Source organism: Dipodomys spectabilis, unplaced genomic scaffold (assembly GCF_019054845.1).
Source record: "Dipodomys spectabilis isolate Male_0828 unplaced genomic scaffold, ASM1905484v1 ptg000210l, whole genome shotgun sequence".
In the NCBI taxonomy this organism is placed as follows: Eukaryota; Metazoa; Chordata; class Mammalia; order Rodentia; family Heteromyidae; genus Dipodomys; species Dipodomys spectabilis.
In genome coordinates this window covers 3,673,736-3,690,559 of record NW_024870887.1, presented here as the reverse complement: position 1 = coordinate 3,690,559, position 16,824 = coordinate 3,673,736, and positions in this window count along the sequence as shown.

Below are 16,824 nucleotides of genomic sequence, written 5' to 3'. Positions count from 1 at the left end.
ATGTGCAGCTTCTATAATCTTTTATTTCAACTTTTTCACAACCAATCTAAATTCCTTCCAAACATCTTTTAAAGAAAACCTTTTAACGATTTAGGATTTTTGTGTGTCGTGGGGCCTGAACTCTGGGCCTTGGGTGGTATCCATCAGCTCTTCAGCTCAAAGCTAGAGCTCTACCATTTGAGCCACAGCGCCACTTCCAGTTTTCTGGTGGTTAATTGGATATAAGAGTCTCACGAATTTTCCTACCAGGGCTGGTTTTGAACTGCAATCCTCAGATCTCAGCCTCCTGAGTAGCTAGAATTACAAGCATGAGCCACCAGTGCCTGGCAGTAATTGGAAAATTTATTGCATTTTTGCTCAAAGTTTTCTTTCTCAGTAAGAGACCATTACCATATCTCTAATCATAATATTCCTCTATGGATAGAATGGAAAGAAAGAGAAAGACAGACAGAGAGAGAGGAGAAGGAAGAAAGAAAGAAAGAAACAAGGAAGGAAGGAAAGAAGGAAGGAAGAAAAGAGGGAAGGAAAAAGCAAGCAAGCAAGCAAGCAGGCAAACTGGGAATGTAGGTTAGTGGGAGAGTGCTTGCCTAGCAAGCATGAGACACTGGGTTCAATTCCTCAGTAGCACATAAGCAGAAAAAGCCAGACGTGGTGCTGTGGCTCAAAGTGGTAGAGTGCCAGCCTTGAGTAAATCCTACATGATTTCTGAGGTCAGTTCCCAGGACTCGCAAAAAAGAAAAGAAAAGAAAAGAAAAAGAAAGAAAGGAAGAAAGAAAGGAAGAAAGAGGGGCTGGGAAGGTGGCTCAGTGGTAGAGCGCTTGCCTTGCATGCATGTGGCCCTGGGTTAATTCCTCAGCACCACATAAGCAAAAAGAAAAAAGCCGGAAGTGGCACTGTGGCTCAAGTGGTAGAGTGCTAGCCTTGAGCTGAAGAGCTGAGGGACAGCACCCAGGCCCAGAGTTCAGGCCCCACAACCAACAAAGAAAAAAATGAAAGAAAGGAAGAGAGGCAGGGAGGGAAGAAGAGAGAGAGGGAGGGAGGAAGAAAGAGGGAAGGAGGGAGGGAGGAAGGAAGAAAGAATGAAAGAGAAAAGAGAGAGGGCTGTGAATGTGGCTTAATGGTAGAGTGCTTGGCTAGCACGCATGAAGCCCTGGGTTCCATTCCTTAGTACCACAGAAAAAGTCTGAATGGAAGTGGTAGACTGCTATTCTTTTTTTTTTTTTTTTGGGGGGGGGTCTGGTCATGCGGCCTGAACTCTGGGCCTGGGCACTGTCCCTCAGCTCTTCAGCTCAAGGCTAGCACTCTACCACTTGAGCCACAGCACCACTTCCGGCTTTTTTCTTTTTGCTTATGTGGTGCTGAGGAATTGAACCCAGGGCCTCAGGCATGCAAGGCAAGCGCTCTACCACTGAGCCACCCTCCCAGCCCTAGACTGCTATTCTTGAGCTAAAGAAGCTCAGGGACAGTGCCTAATCCCTGATTCAAGCCCCAGGACAGGGGAGAGAGGGAGAGAGAAAGGGAGAGGGAGAGAGGAGGGAAGAGAGAGGAGAGAGGGGCGGGAAGAAAGAGAGAATAACCAATCCTTTCAGGGTTGGAGGTGTGGCTCTGTTGGTATTATGCTAGCCAAGGAGTGAAAGCATCAGATACTGAGTTGGAGTCCCAGTCTTGGATCTAAATAAAGAATGTGGGCCCTATCTTCCAATAGTATCTTAAACTGAAGACATAATTAAGATGTAACTTTGCTTAAAGCTTTGTCTCTCAGTGTATCTCTGTCTCCTCACCCCCTCCCCCACCATTTCTTCCTTGCTGAGGATCAAACCCAGGGCTTCATGCATGCTATAGACTTTTGGTGATTATTTACAATTCTGTAAGACCTCACACTAAGAGGAGTTTCCATTTCTTGATAGTTATCAATTATCTGACTTGTTCTAAAACATACACATCCAGGACCCTCCTTAGATCAACTGATTGTGAATCTTGGGGTTCACAGAGGGATGAAACTTGGGTTTCTGTATATCTAAGAATTTTCCAGGTGGTTGTGATGTGGTATTCTGATTTCTGGCCTGGCATAAAGCTGAAGTGTGGTAGCCATCACCTTAACCCATATTCTGCACCTTCCTAAGGATGATCCATTCCCTTGGGACATTGCCTCACACTCAGCCTCTGAGCTTCACTTTTTTTCTTTTCTTTTCTTTTCTTGCCAGTCCTGGGCTTGAATTCAGGGCTTGGGCGCTGTCTCTGAGCTTCTTTTGCTCAAGGCTAACACTCTACCTCTTGAGCCACAGTGCCACTTCTGTATATTTCTGGTTTGTTTGTTTTTTTCCCAGTCATGGGGCTTGAACTCTGGGCTTGGGCGCTGTCCCTGTGCTCTTCAGCTCAAGGCTAGCGCTCTACCACTTGAGCCATAGCTCCACTTCCGGTTTTCTAGTTGTTTATTGGAGATAAGAGTCTCACAGACTTTCCTGCCCAGGCTAGCTTTGAACCTCGATCCTCAGATCTCAGCCTCCTGAGTAGCTAGGATTACAGGCATGAGCCACCAGCACCCTGCTTCTGGCTTTTTCTGTTTATGTGGTACTGAGGAATCCAACCCAGAGCTTCCTGCGCACTAGGCAAGCACTCTACCACCAAGCCACATTCCTAGCCTGAGCTTCACTTTTTACATGAACTTTGGTGAATCCCAGCATAAGGAACTAAGTCTGCTTGTAAGAAAATCATAAAATACAAGCAGGGCTACTGGGGAATTCAAGAATTAAAAAAAATAAATAAATAAAAAAGCCAGACTGGGGATTTAGTTCAATGGTGGAGGACCTTCCTAGTCCTCTAAGACTCTGGATTTGATTTCCAGCATCTGAGTAGCAAGGATCATAGGCATAAGCTACATTCTAAAATATGTTTGGTGAGGATATAACTTCATAAGTAGAGGAACATCTTATACATAGACTGAATAGAAAACAAACGATTCTCTTTGTAGAGAAAGATTATGTGGGCAGGTATCTTGGGCTGAATAACATTCCCCAAAGGTATCTATGTCCTATGTCCTGGAATTTGTGTTATGGGGCAAGAGGAAGCATGCATGTGTTTAAGGATTCTAGAGAGAGTGCATTATTCTATATTATTAGGGTGGTTTTTAAATGCAATCATAAATGTTCATCTAAGAGAGAGATTCAACTACAGAAGAGAAGGAAATGTAACTAGAGAAGCAAGAGCTTGATGCTCAGGAATGCAGGCAGCTTCTTGAGGCTAGAAAAGGTACCAAACCAAACTCTCCCTTACAGACCCCAGGAGGATCCACTGTCAATAGTGCGATCCGTTCCAGCTATCTAGCCTCTAAGAATGTGCAAAAAATAAATCGTGATGTTGTCAGTCACCAAGTTTGTGCTGATTATGATAGCAGCCATAGGAAACTAATAAGTTTTTCCATGGAAGAAAGTTGACTTGGGTTCTAAAGGGTAAGTAGAAATTCAACCCTAAGTTAAGAACAGTCCAGGGAAGACTAAAATCTCCTTCGATCTGACTCTTCTAATATTACAAGACAGAAACCTGGGCCATAAAACCTATATATTTTCCAGATAGCATCTTCTATTTTTGACTGGGGCCAACTTTGGACTATGAGCCTCTCAATTTCTTTTTTTTTTTTTTTTTATTGTGAAAATACTGTACAGAGGGGTTACAATTACATGGGCAAGATAACGAGTACATTTCTTATCAAGCATTGTAGCCTCCTCCTTTGTTTCCCCTTCCCATCCCATCCTCCTCCCCTCCCGCCCCCCCCCACCGAACCCCCCCCCCCCCCCCCGCCACCAAAGTTGTAAAGTTCGTTTTTGACATCATAACTTGTACGTCTCATTATTGCAATGGGTCCACCTGTATCCCTATTTAAATGATTAGTTTTTTCCCTTCCCCTCCACAAATTATAACAACATCAAATACAGTGAAAGCAGGGGTTATACCGTGGGGGAGGGACATACAAAGCAACAAAGAAATAATCTTATAAATGTGTTGGAAACAATTGCATGAAAGAAAAAAACATTTGAATACATATCTTAGGATTCATTTCCCTAACATCAACTTATCTGTCCTTTTCTGCTTGACTCAGACATATACTAGTTATTGCAAATAAGGGAAACCATGGGACCTATGTTTCTTTGGGCCTGGCTTACTTCACTTAATATAATTTTTTCCAAGCCTTTCCATTTCCTAACAAATGGAGCAATGTCATTCTTTCTGATGGAGGCACAGAATACCACATTTTCTTGATCCATTCATCTACTGAGGGGCATCTGGGTTCGTTCCATATCTTAGCTATGGAAAATAAGGCTGCAATAAACATAGTCGTGCTGGTAGTTTTAGTGTGGTCTTGTGAACATTTGGGTAAATGCCCAAAAGTGGGATTGCTGGGTCATAGGGGAGCTCTATGTGGAGTCTTTTAAGGAACCTCCATACTACTTTCCAAAGTGGTTGAACAAGTTTACACTCCCATCAACAATGCAATAAGGTTCCCTTCTGTCCACATCCCCTCCAGCATCTCTTGTTATTAGAGTTCTTGATTATAGCCATTCTAACTGGAGTGAGGTAGTATCTCAATGTTGTTTTGATTTGCATTTCCTTTATAGAGAGGTTATATTTCTTTTATAGAGAGGTTGAACATTTCTTCATGTGTCTATTGGCCATCCTTCTTTCCTCTTCAGAGAAGTTTCTCTTTAAGTCTTTAGCCCACTTAGTTATTGGGCAGTTGTTTCTTTGAAGATTTGTTGTTGGAGGATTTAATTTTTTGAGTTCCAGGTATATTTTAGATATGAGCCCCTTGTCTGTTGTATGGCTACTGAAGATCTTCTCCCAATCCGTGGGCTTTCTACTGATCTTGCTAGCCATGTCCTTTGCCATGCAGAAGCTCTGAAATTTCATGCAATCCCATTTGTCCAACCTTTCTTTGATTGGTTGTGTTTCAGGGTCTCTATTAAGAAAATTTCGGCCTGTGCCAAGGAGACCTAGGGTTTCTCCGATTCCATCCTGTAATGTTTTCAGAGTGTCTGCTTTGACTCCGAGGTCTTTGATCCATTTGGAGTTGATTCTAGTGCAGGGTGATATATAAGGATCTAGCTTTAGTTTTCTACAAGTAGTTAACCAATGTTGCCAGCACCATTTACTGAAGCGGCTGTCTTTCTTCCATTCTATTTTTTTAGCTCCCTTATCGAAGATTAGATGGCTATAGGTCTGTAGGTTCATTTCTGGGTTTTCAATTCTATTCCATTGGTACTGAGGTCTGTTCTTGTGCCAGTACCAAGCTGTTTTGATTACTATGGCTTTATAGTAGAGTTTGAAATTTGGTATTGATATTCTTCCAGCACTGTTCTTTCTGTTGAGGATCATTTTTGCTATTCGGGGTCTTTTATTATTCCATATGAATTTTTGGATTGCCTCTTCTATTTCCATGAAGAATGAGGTTGGAATGTTGATAGGTATCACATTAAATTTGTAGATAGCCTTGGGAAGTATTGCCACTTTTATGATGTTGATCTTTCCAATCCAGGAGCATGGGAATTTTTTTTGCCACTTTCTAAGTTCTGTTTTGATTTCCTTTTTCAAGTTTTTAAAGTTTTCATCATAGAGGTCCTTCACTTCTTTGGTTAAGTTGATTCCTAGGTATTTTATTTTTTGTGGGAGCCTCTTAATTTCTGTCTCCTCAGTAGCTGGGATTCTTCACATATACTACTATGGCTAGCAGTGAGAATATTCTTTTTGGTTTTATTTTTATTTTTTGGTTGGTCATGGGGCTTGAACTCTTGCCTTGGATGCTATCCCTATGCTCTTCAGCTCAAGGCGAGTACTCTACCACTTGAGCCACAGCACCACTTTCTGGTGATTACTTGGAGATAAGAGTCTCACGGACTTTTCTGCCTGGGCTCGCTTTAAGTTGTGATCCTCAGATCTCAGCCTCCTCAGTAGCTAGGATTACAGGCATGAGCCACCAGCACTAGGCTGAGAATATTCTTAAGAAAATAAACCACAAGCAGGAGTCTGGGGAAAGAGAATCTTAAATTCAAGACCAGTCTATTCTGAAGAGAGACAGAGGCAGAGAGAAAGGGAGGAAGAGAGAAGAAAGAGGAGGAACAGGAGGAAGAGGAGAAAACTAAAGAGAGAATGTGATCTCTGACACACACTACTACAACAAGCTTGGGGAAAAAGTAACAAAGTACTCTACAAAAAATAAAAAAATAAAAATAAGGGCCGGGCGCTGGTGTCTCACGCCTGTAAGCCTAGCTACCCAGAAGGCTGAGATCTAGGATTGTGGTTCAAAGACAGCCACGGGCAGGAAAGTCCGTGAAACCCTTATCTCCAATAAACCACCAGAAAAACAGAAGTGGCGCTGTAGCTCAAGTGGTAGAGCTCTCGCCTTGAGCTGAAGAGCTAAGGGACAGTGCCCAGGCCCAGAGTTCAATCCCCATGACCCCCCCCCCCCAAAAAAAGGAACTTCTTGCCTGATAAATTTTGAATGAGTAGAAACAAAATGGTAAAAATAAAAGAAAACCACTCTGTGCCTTTGATCATTTAAAATAATACTTATCAAAATGAAAAAATCCACCAAGTTCCTAAGTTAGAAAGAGCTCTAAAGTAGAAATTAATTTGCCTAGAATGAAGCACAATGACACAAGGATATATAAACAGCCACAAGAGAGAACATGTAGAAAGCCAATTCTAGAAAAATAAAGAAAATGATGGTTAACCATATTTAAAGTTCAAAAGACAAGAATTCTTAAGTATTGACCCCAAAAAGTCAACTTTGAAAAGTAATCTTTTAGCACGCCACTTTAAACACATACTGCTGATCTGTTCCCACAGAAACTCCTGTTGAAATGGAATCCCCATTGTGAGGTACTAAGGTGTGAGGCTTTGGAAAGGTAATTAGGTAATGAAGGCCCTGCCCTCACAGATGCAGAGTTCATTAATAGGTTAATGGGTTATCTTGAGAGCAGGTCTGTCATAAAAGCAAGTCTGTGTTTTGGATGAGCACCCTTTCCACACTGTCTCAGGACTCTGCAGACTGCATCTGCTGTCAGACCCTCAGCAGAGGCAGCCCCACAACCCTGGATTTTCCAGCCTCCATTACTATGAGAAATAAATCTTTTCTTTTCAAATTACCCAGTCAGTTAACAGCAAGAGAAAACTGATTAAGATACATTTGAAACACATTGTAGAGGCAGTTGTACAAGTTCAAGGATAAAAATAAAATTGTAAAAGCTACCGGGAATCAGATTATCTGAGACAGTAAAATTGATTAAAAAAAAAAATTCACTGTCAACCTAGAATTTGATCCCTAGCCAAACTGTTATTCCAGAATGAAGAAAGATGAAAGTTTTCTTTGGTGAATTTTCTCTTTTGACCACAATTAGGTTCAGATTTGGGGTCTCATACTTGCTAGGTGATTCCTACCATTTGAACTACACCTCCACCCCAGCAAAATGCTTTTTTTTTTTTTTTTTAAATTTATTAGTCAGACATAGGGCTTGAACTCAGGGTCTGAGTGATGTCCTTGAGTTTTTTCAATCAAGGCTTGCACTCTACAAGAACTCCACTTTGTTTTTTGTTTGTTTGTTTGTTTGGTGGTTAATTGGAGAGAAAAGTCTCACAGACTTCCTGCCTAGGCTGGCTTTGAACTATAATCCTCAGATTTTAACCTCCTGAGTAGCTAGGATTACAGGTGTGAGCTCAGCAACAAGCTCAAAACATATTTTTATATCCCAGAAACAACTAAGGGATTTAAAAAAAAGAAATACATAATTAAACCACAATATATTCATAAATAACAATTTATAAAACTTGGGAAAGTTTCCATTTCGACATAATGGTTTATCAGGGACCAAACTTACCCTCCTCCCTTAAACATTTAGAAAATTATACAAAAATACAAAACAATGCTTTTAATATATTGGATAAGATGCATTACAGATTGGGGGTGTAGGTCAATGGCAGCATACACACTTAACATGTATGAGACTTTGCAATGTTCAGTGGTCAATATCCCCAGAACATCAACACTTACAAATAACAATAATTTAGCTGGGAACTGGTGGCTCTTGATAAGCTACTCATGAGGCTGAGCTCTAAGGATTGCAGTTCCAAGCTAGACTGGGTAGAAAAATCCTCAAGTTTCTGATTTCCAATTAATCATTGAAGTCTAAAAATGGAGTTGTGGTTCAAATGATAGAACACCAGACTTCAGTGAAAATGCCAAGCAAGAGTGAGAGTCCTAAGTCCCTGAAGATTAATTATATGATTCTACATAAGTAATCATAGAACATGAACCTACATAAGGACTATATAAAAGATGGAAAAGGGCCGGGTACCGGTGTCTCATGGCTGTAATCTTAGCTACTCAGGAGGCTGAGATGTGAGTATCTGGGCAGGAAAGTCCGTGATCTCTAATTAACCACCAGAAAACTAGAAGTGACACTGTGGCTCAAGTAGTAGACAGCTAGCCTTGAGCTGAAGAGCTGAGGGACAGCACCCAGGCCAAGAGTTTGAGCCACACAACAACAATGACAATGATGACAACAACAACAACAAAAAGATGGAAAAGGGTAAGAGAAAAATAGCAAATAATTTTTAAATACATTTTATTTATTTATTTTTGTTGGTCATGGGTACTGTCCCTGTTGGCCTGGGTACTGTCCCTCAGCTCTTCAGCTCAAGGCTAGCACTCTACCACTTGAGCCATAGTGCCACCTCTGGCTTTTTCTGCTTATGTGGTGCTGAGGAATGGAACCCAGGGCCTCATGCATGCAAGGCAAGAACTCTACCAATAAGCCACCTTCCCAGTCCCTGAAATACATTTTAAAAGAGGATGAAGGTCAGGCGCCAGTGACTCATGCCTATAATCCTAACTACTCGGAGACTGAGATCTGAGGATCCTGGTTCAAAAACAGCCCAGGCAGGAAAGTCCATGAGATTCCTATCTCCAATAAACCATCAGAAAACTGGAAGTGGTGCTGTGGCTCAAGTGGTAGAATGCTAGTCTTGAGCTGAAGAGCTGAGGGACAGCGCCCAGGCCCAGAGTTCAAGCCCATGACTGACCTAAATAAATAAATAAATAAATAAATGAGAATGCATATGGTTGCAATAGATCATTTGCAACTATAAAAATAGAATAATGAAACTGGTTGCAATTGTTTAGGGAAGGTGGAAGGAAGAGTGGTAGAGGGATAAAACTGATGGAAATGAAAAAAAAAACTGATGGAAATGAGACAATGAAAAGTTTCTTTAATTAATCCTCCTAACAATGTGTAAGCTAATAAAAATGCTAAAAAGAAAAAAAAAAAAGCCACGCAATCCGTGGTTCATGCCTGAAGTCTTAGCTACTCAAGAGATTGAATCTGAGGATCACAGTTCAAAGCCAGCCAGCCTAGATAGTAAAGTCTGTGAGACTCATCTCAAATTAATCACAGAAAAATCTGGAAGTGGTGCTTGTACTTCAAGTGGTAAGAGTGCTAGCCTTGAGCAAAGAGGAACTTAGGGACAGCACTCAGGCCCAGAGTTTAAGGCCCAAGACTGGCAAAAAAAAAAAAAAAGCTATAAATATTGTATGCTTTTATTTAATGAGCATAAAATTCCAGTTTAGGATGAAAAGTTCTGAAGGTGATGGTTGTGATGTTGCATTATAATGTGAAAAGTACTGAATGTCACTGAACTGTCCATATCAAATGATTAGAATGGCAAATTTTATGTCATGTGTATTTTACTACCACAATAAGGTCTTTAGGGAAAAGAAGTTGAAACTACAACTTTGAAAAATTATAACAAGATTGGATTTAGTAGGTAGTTAAAACTTGCTGAGATCTTTTTAAGCTGAGAATAGAAATATTAAACAACTCTAGATTCTTTTTGGGGGAGCGGGGCGGGTGTCGGTTGTGGATCTCGAACTCTGGGCCTGGGCACTGTCCCTCAGCTCTTCAGCTCAAGACTAGCGCTCTACCACTTGAGCCACAGCACCACTTCCTGCTTTTTCTGTTTATGTGGTGCTGAGGAATTGAACCCAGGGCCTCACGCATGCAAGGCAAGCACTCTACCATTGAGCCACCTTCCCAACCCATCTCTAGATTTTATCATGAATATTTATGGTAAGTGTGAATGTTAACACTGTAAGAAAACTGTAAGGAAAATCACTAAAATATAGAAACACTCTAGAGCTTCTACCATCAAATAAAATTAGGAATACAGGAGGAGGCTTTATCAATCCAACATAAAGTAGGAAATGGGAGTGGAGGAAGAAGCAAAAGATAAGAATGGTAAGAAGAAAATACAAATAAGATGGTAGCAATAAACTCAGATATATGAGAAAAAATTAAAACAACAAAAGTTCAAGGAACTTACTAAAAGAAAAAATTTAGCCAGGCTCTGGGGTTCATGCTTATAAATCCTAGCTACTGAAGAGGTTGAGATCTGAGGATTATGGTTAATAGCCCACCTGGGCTGGACAGTGAGACTCCTACCTCCAATTAACCATCAGAAAATGGAGATGGAGCTGTGTTTCAAAGTGGTAGAGCACTAGCCTTGAGCAAAGAGCTCAGGGACAGTGCCCAGGTCTTCAGTTCAAGCCCCAGGACCAAAGTGGGGAAGAGGGGGAGGGGGAGTAATAAACTTTTAGGTTGGATTTTCTAAAAGTCCAGTTATATATTTGACAAGATACCTTTAAAATATGACTCAGGGAAGCATGGCGGTGCATGCTTGTAATCTCAGCACTGGAGAGACCATGAAGGAAGATTATGTATTTGAGGCCAGCCTAGGAAGCATAGCCAGAACCTATTTTTCTAATTAACATACATATATATGTAATATAGCAAAATATGACCAATAAGATTAAAAATAAAAGGAAAGGCATGTCAATTAGACACCACTAATAGCAGCCAAGAGATAGATCACCATCTATAGACTTTTTTATTTGGTCGTGGGGGCTTAAACTCTGGGCCTGGGCGCTTTCCCTCAGCTCTTCAGCTCAAGGCGAGCACTCTACCATTTGAGCCACAATACCACTTCCGGTTTTTCTGAGTGGTTTATTGGAGATAAGAGTCCCCGAGTCTTTCCTGCCTAGGCTGTCTTTGAACCACGATCCTCAGATCTCAGCCTGCTGAGTAGCTAGGATTACAGGCGTGAGCCACCGGCGTGTGGCCGATAGCCATTTTTGTAGACTGGGTAGCAGGATTACAGTTGGCAGCTTTCCTATTACTGCTGCCATTAGTGCCTAGTTAATTGCAGGGCCAAAACTATTGACTGTGAACCTCAATCTTTAAGACTTTTTTTTATCCTAGAGCTGATCATTATTAGAAGCAAGATGGTTCTCTTGGAGTAATGTGTCAGGCTCACTAGTTTGACCTTGTGGCCTATATGACAAAGAAATTCTTTTACTCAGAGATTTAGGAGAATCGTCAAGGAATAAGTGCATCCCAGATTTTCCCTAGAGACTCCCCTCACTTTTGCCGGCTGTCCTTGCTCTCAATCACTGCTGTTCCTGGGCTTGCCACTGCCTCTTTTAGCCTGGCCTCATGGCCTCACCCCAGCACATAGGTAGAGCTCATATTTTGGTGGCAGGGAATGCACCTAGGTCCTTGGCACATGCACAGCACAAACTCTGCTACTGAGTCCCTATCTCCTACTGAATCTTCACCCAAAAAGCTCAGTCTCCATTCAGACTGTTCCGTTTAACAAGACAGAGGAGAGGTCACAGACAGCTACCACTAGAAGTAGCTGTTTTTCACTCTTGGAAAGAGCTGGCTCATTCTGCCTGATTTTCCCACCAGGAAAATCTGTGCCACACCTTGGAATGCTAATGCTAGTACTAGGTTGGGTGGGGGCAAAAAGATTTTCTCTCTTTTAATGCAAGGTCTGCTTATTTCCATCTGGAACATCTGACAGGAAAAGGAGAAACACCTCCACCTTGACCTGGCCAAGGGAATTCTAGAAGCTATCGACACTGTCTAGAATGGTAATAATGTGGCTTTACATAATGCCAGTGGTCAATCAGTGCTCCTAAAAGAAGTGTGAGGATGAAGTTGGTACCCGCATCAGGGTGATCCCAGGTTTTGTGATCTTCTGTGAGCAAACACTTGAACAAGCGCATACACAGGTCACCTGAGAGCAAGTAAGATTTTTTAAAAGACATTTGAGTTCATATTATTTGTAAGGAAAAAAAAATCTCTTGGGCTCGGTAGGTACCTCAGTGGTAGAGTGCTTGCCTTGCATGCATAAAGTTTGATTCCTCAGCACCACATAAGCAGAAAAAGCCCAAAGTGGTCCTGTGGCTCAAGTGGTAGAGCATTAGCCTTGAGCTGAAGAGCTGAGGGACAATGCCCAAGCTCAGAGTTCAGGCCCCACGACTGACCAAAACAACAACAACAACAAAACAACAACAACAACAACTCCTCTTCCTGCAAAGTATATCTTCCTGCAGGAATGTATGCCTGCTACAGACATAGACTACCATCAAGATCACTAATGCCTCACCTTCTAGAAATGTAAAAATACAAGTGTAGCACAAGACAGTTCTTTGAGTTTTATTTTGACAGTAGCTATTCTGTGTTCTTTTCAGTCAGGTGCAGCAACAAGAAGAGACACAGGCCAGGAATAAGAAAACAAAGTCTTTGTGCTCACAGGTCCTGGAGACTCATAGGGGAGGTATCACATTTTGGTCATGTAGAATAGTAGCAACTGGAAAGTATAGGTCAGAGCCTATTTGGGGTTCCAAGCAAAAGGAAAGACTGAACAGAGTTTGTAAGATTGGCTTTAAGCTTTTGAGTGGTCCCTAGTTGCCTAGGATGATTGGGGGTGGGGGTGGGGGTTGGGGAGGAATATTGCTTTTATCCCAGGAGGCAATCTTTTTTTTATTTTTATTTTTTTATTTTTGCCAGTGCTGGGGCTTGAATTCAGGGCCTGTACACTGTCCCTGAGCTTCTTTTTCTTTCTTTCCTTTTTTTCTTTCTTTCTTTCTTTATTTTTTTGCTGGTTGTGGGGCTTGAACTCTGGGCTGGGCATTATCCCTCAGTTCTTCAGCTCAAGGCGAGCGCTCTACCACCTGAGCCATAGCGCCACTTCTGGCTTTTTCTGCTTATGTGGTGCTGAGGAATAGAACTCAGGGCCTCATGCATGCAAGGCAAGCACTCTACCATTGAGCCACCTTCCCAGACCCATGAGCTTCTTTTTCTTAAAGCTATCACTCTACCACTTGAGCCACAGTACCACTTCAGGCTTTTTTTTGTTTATGTGGTACTGAGGAATTGAACCCAGGGCTTCAGGTACTGAGGAATTGAACCCAGGGCTTCAATCATGCTAGGCAAGCACTCTACCATTAAGCCACATTCCAGCCTGAGGCAATATTCTTATTCTGACAGTTGTGCCTTACTCCACAACACTTGACTGGCTAGCCTTGAGAAGGGCAGTCTCTCTTAGAAAGGATCTTTGAAGATGTCAAAACATTATATAGAAATTTAAATATAGGGCTGGGAAGGTGGCTCAGTGGTAGAGCGCTTGCCTTGCATGCATGAGGCCCTGGGTTCGAATCCTCAGCACCATATAAGCAGGAAAAAAAGCCGGAAGTGGCGCTGTGGCTCAAGTCGTAGAGTGTTAGCCTTGAGCTGAAGAGCTGAGGGACAGCGCCCAGGCCCAGAGTTCAGGCCCCATGACCGGACCAAAAAAAAAAAAATTAAAATATATACAACACTCTTAAATGGATGAAGATAGACTAGCCCCAAACCTCAAACTGGACTTTCTCCATCTCTCCTAATAACTTCAAAGTATTTGTATTCCATCTTTCTTGTCACTGGGATTGATTATCTTCTTGGATCAACAGGAAAGAATATACTATCAAAACTGCTATTTCCTTAAGTGAAGTGCTGATAACTTACACCTGTAATTCCAGCTACTCAGGAGGCTGAAATTTTGAAGATCCTCATTCAAGCCAGCCTGGGCAGACAAATTCAGGGGATTCTTCTTCAATTAGATAGTTAAAAAAAGCTGGAAGCTGGAAGTGGAGGTGTAGCTCAAGTGGAAGAGTATCAGCCTTGAGTGACAAAGCCAAGTGAGAGCGCAAGGTACTGAGTTCAAGGCCAAAACTGACATCTGTGTGCATACACTCAAAGCTTTCAACCTTCATGTGATAAATATATGAAATATATGTAAGTATATCGGCATATTTTGAATCAGGTGGACTATCACTTTTTACTTCTGACTGATCTGAATTTATATTCATATACACAGTTGAACTTGTGTCACATTATACTCTAGAATATTTAGCTTTTAAGGCAATATTGTCCACATGAGGGTCCCTTGAATTCCCATGGTTCTGAAATATATGACAAGAGTTTATGATTTTCCTTTCTTCCTCCTTCCTTCCCTTCTCTTTCCTTCTTTATCTTCCTCCTTTTTTTCTGTCCTTCCTTCCTCTCTCCCATCCTTTGTCTCTCTTGTACACTGTGGATTGAACTCAGGGTGGCAAGCATTGTACTACTGAGCTAGATATAATGCTCAGCTTAAAGTACCTTCTCTTCCCTTATTATTATTTTTATTTATTTGTGTCTGTTCTGGGGCATGAACTCAGGGCCTAGGTTCTGTCCCCTGAGCTTTTTTGTTCGAGGATAGTCAGCACTCTTCCACTTGAGCCACAGTTCCATTTTTGACCCTTTGAAGCTAGGATTACAGATACTAGTACTTTCTCTTTTGCCTCATGAGAAGCAAAAGGAAAGCAGTTCATGAGAGAAAATAAAAAGAGACTATTCTTTTGGTAAGCTTTCCTTCAACTGAGCCACACCCTAGACCCTACTAAAGTGGTTTGGGAGGGAAGAGGGATACAGACAGAAATGGGATAATTTGTTTGTGCCCATCTCCATGAGCCCCTTAGTATCTCTGTAATGCTGCTATTCTCAGTTCTTCATTTTTCCTTGCATCATTTTTTTTCACCTTTTGTCTTTTTTTTTCTTCCTTTTGTTTCACTCCATTTACTACTTGTTTTTTGTTTGTCTGTTTTGGTCATGGGGTTTGAACTCTGGGCCTGGGCAATGTCTCTCAGCTCTTCAGCTCAAGGTGAGCCCTCTACCACTTGAGCCACAGCGCCACTTCCGATTTTCTGGTGGTTTATTGTAAATAAGAATCTCACAGACTTTCTTGCCCAGGCTGGCTTTGAACCTTGATCCTCAGGTCTCAGCCTCCTGAGTAGTTAGGCTTATAGGCGGCGTGAGCACTGGCATCCAGCTACTTTTTGTTTTATGTGATTCCCACTCCAGATTTTAGCATATGTACCTAAATACTTAATGGCAGTCATTTGTTAATGCAACATTTACTGAGATGTTAGCACTGTGCATTCACCTCTTCTTTTTTTTTTTTTTTTGGTCCGATCATGGGGCCTGAACTCTGGGCCTGGGCGCTGTCCCTCAGCCCTTCAGCTCAAGGCTAGCACTCTACGACTTCAGCCACAGTACCACTTCCGGCTTTTTTTTTTTTTCTGCTTATGTGGTGCTGAGGAATCGAACCCAGGGCCTCATGCATGCAAGGCAAGCACTCTACCACTGAGCCACCTTCCCAGCCCTCACCTCTTCTTAACTTTAAGGCGACCTTGAAGATTACTGTCTTATAGAAGAGAAATTCAGCCTGAGAGGGAATAAGTAGTTTGTGAAATACCTTACATGGCAAAATTCATGCTTTTTCACAATGTCACATTCAAGACTTAGGGGAAAAAGCTAGAGAGACTGTTTATTGGCTTTACCAAACTTTGGTATTTAAGGTCAAAACCTTCATGATATTTAAATACTGAGCATGAAAAGAACTGTGCTAGGGATGTTGAAGACACAATCAGGAAAGAAAAACGGATATCCAGACTAGTATAGGGATATTAGAGACTGCCCAGAGGAAGTGATAGACTTACAAGTAAGATGGATGGGTGGAGAGGTATGTTCCATGGGTGAAGTTAAGCATGGCTTTGGAGAAGCACAGTCATAATGCTGAAACACTGAGATGGGAGCAATGGGGAGATATACTCAAATTCCCTTCAGGTAGGAAGGGTCTTCTAAACCACATCAATAGTGGTTTAGAATCCATTATAGTGGTATCATAGTAATTCAGGATATTGAAGACAAAAGGCTTGGCTCAAGTAGTAGGACACCAGCCATGAGCAAGAAAACCGAGTGCAAAATGCTGAGTTCAAACTCCAGTATATGCACACATACATTCCCCCCCTCCTCAAAAAAAAAAAAAAAAAAGATGCTTACACAATCAGAGTAGCAAGAGGAAAAAAGCCACAATGAGTCTGAATTTTGAATGAATCAATCTTGGTGAATTTCTCCTTTCCCTTCCACCTCCCGAATTCAATCTACTATTAAATCTGCAGGATCTGTTACTGCCCGAGTTGTCTACTACCTCCCGCCAGCATCTGTCCCAGCCCATCTCATGCTCAGGTTCAGAGCCCTTCAATCAGTTACACTCCTTTCCCTCTCTCCAGGGCACACTGAACACAAAGACTAGACCAGCCATCTTAGGCTACACCAGCACGACTATGAAGTCCGAGTTACCCATCTTTTTGCTGTTACTCCTTAGGCTCATTTTCCCACGAGGCCAGCCAGCTTCAACAATCCTCCCAGACACAGCATAGCAGCATACATCCCCTCCCCTCTCCTCCAACCAGGCAGCACCCTCCATTCCCCCTTCTCCGGGCAGAAGGCAATGCCCAGGCGCTTTCTCGGGAGGGCTTGGTCTTGCCCATCAGCCGAGCCGCCGCTCCCGGTCCACCGGCCGACTGCACCCGACGTGTCTACACTGTATCGACTCCACTCACAGCACAGACCCACA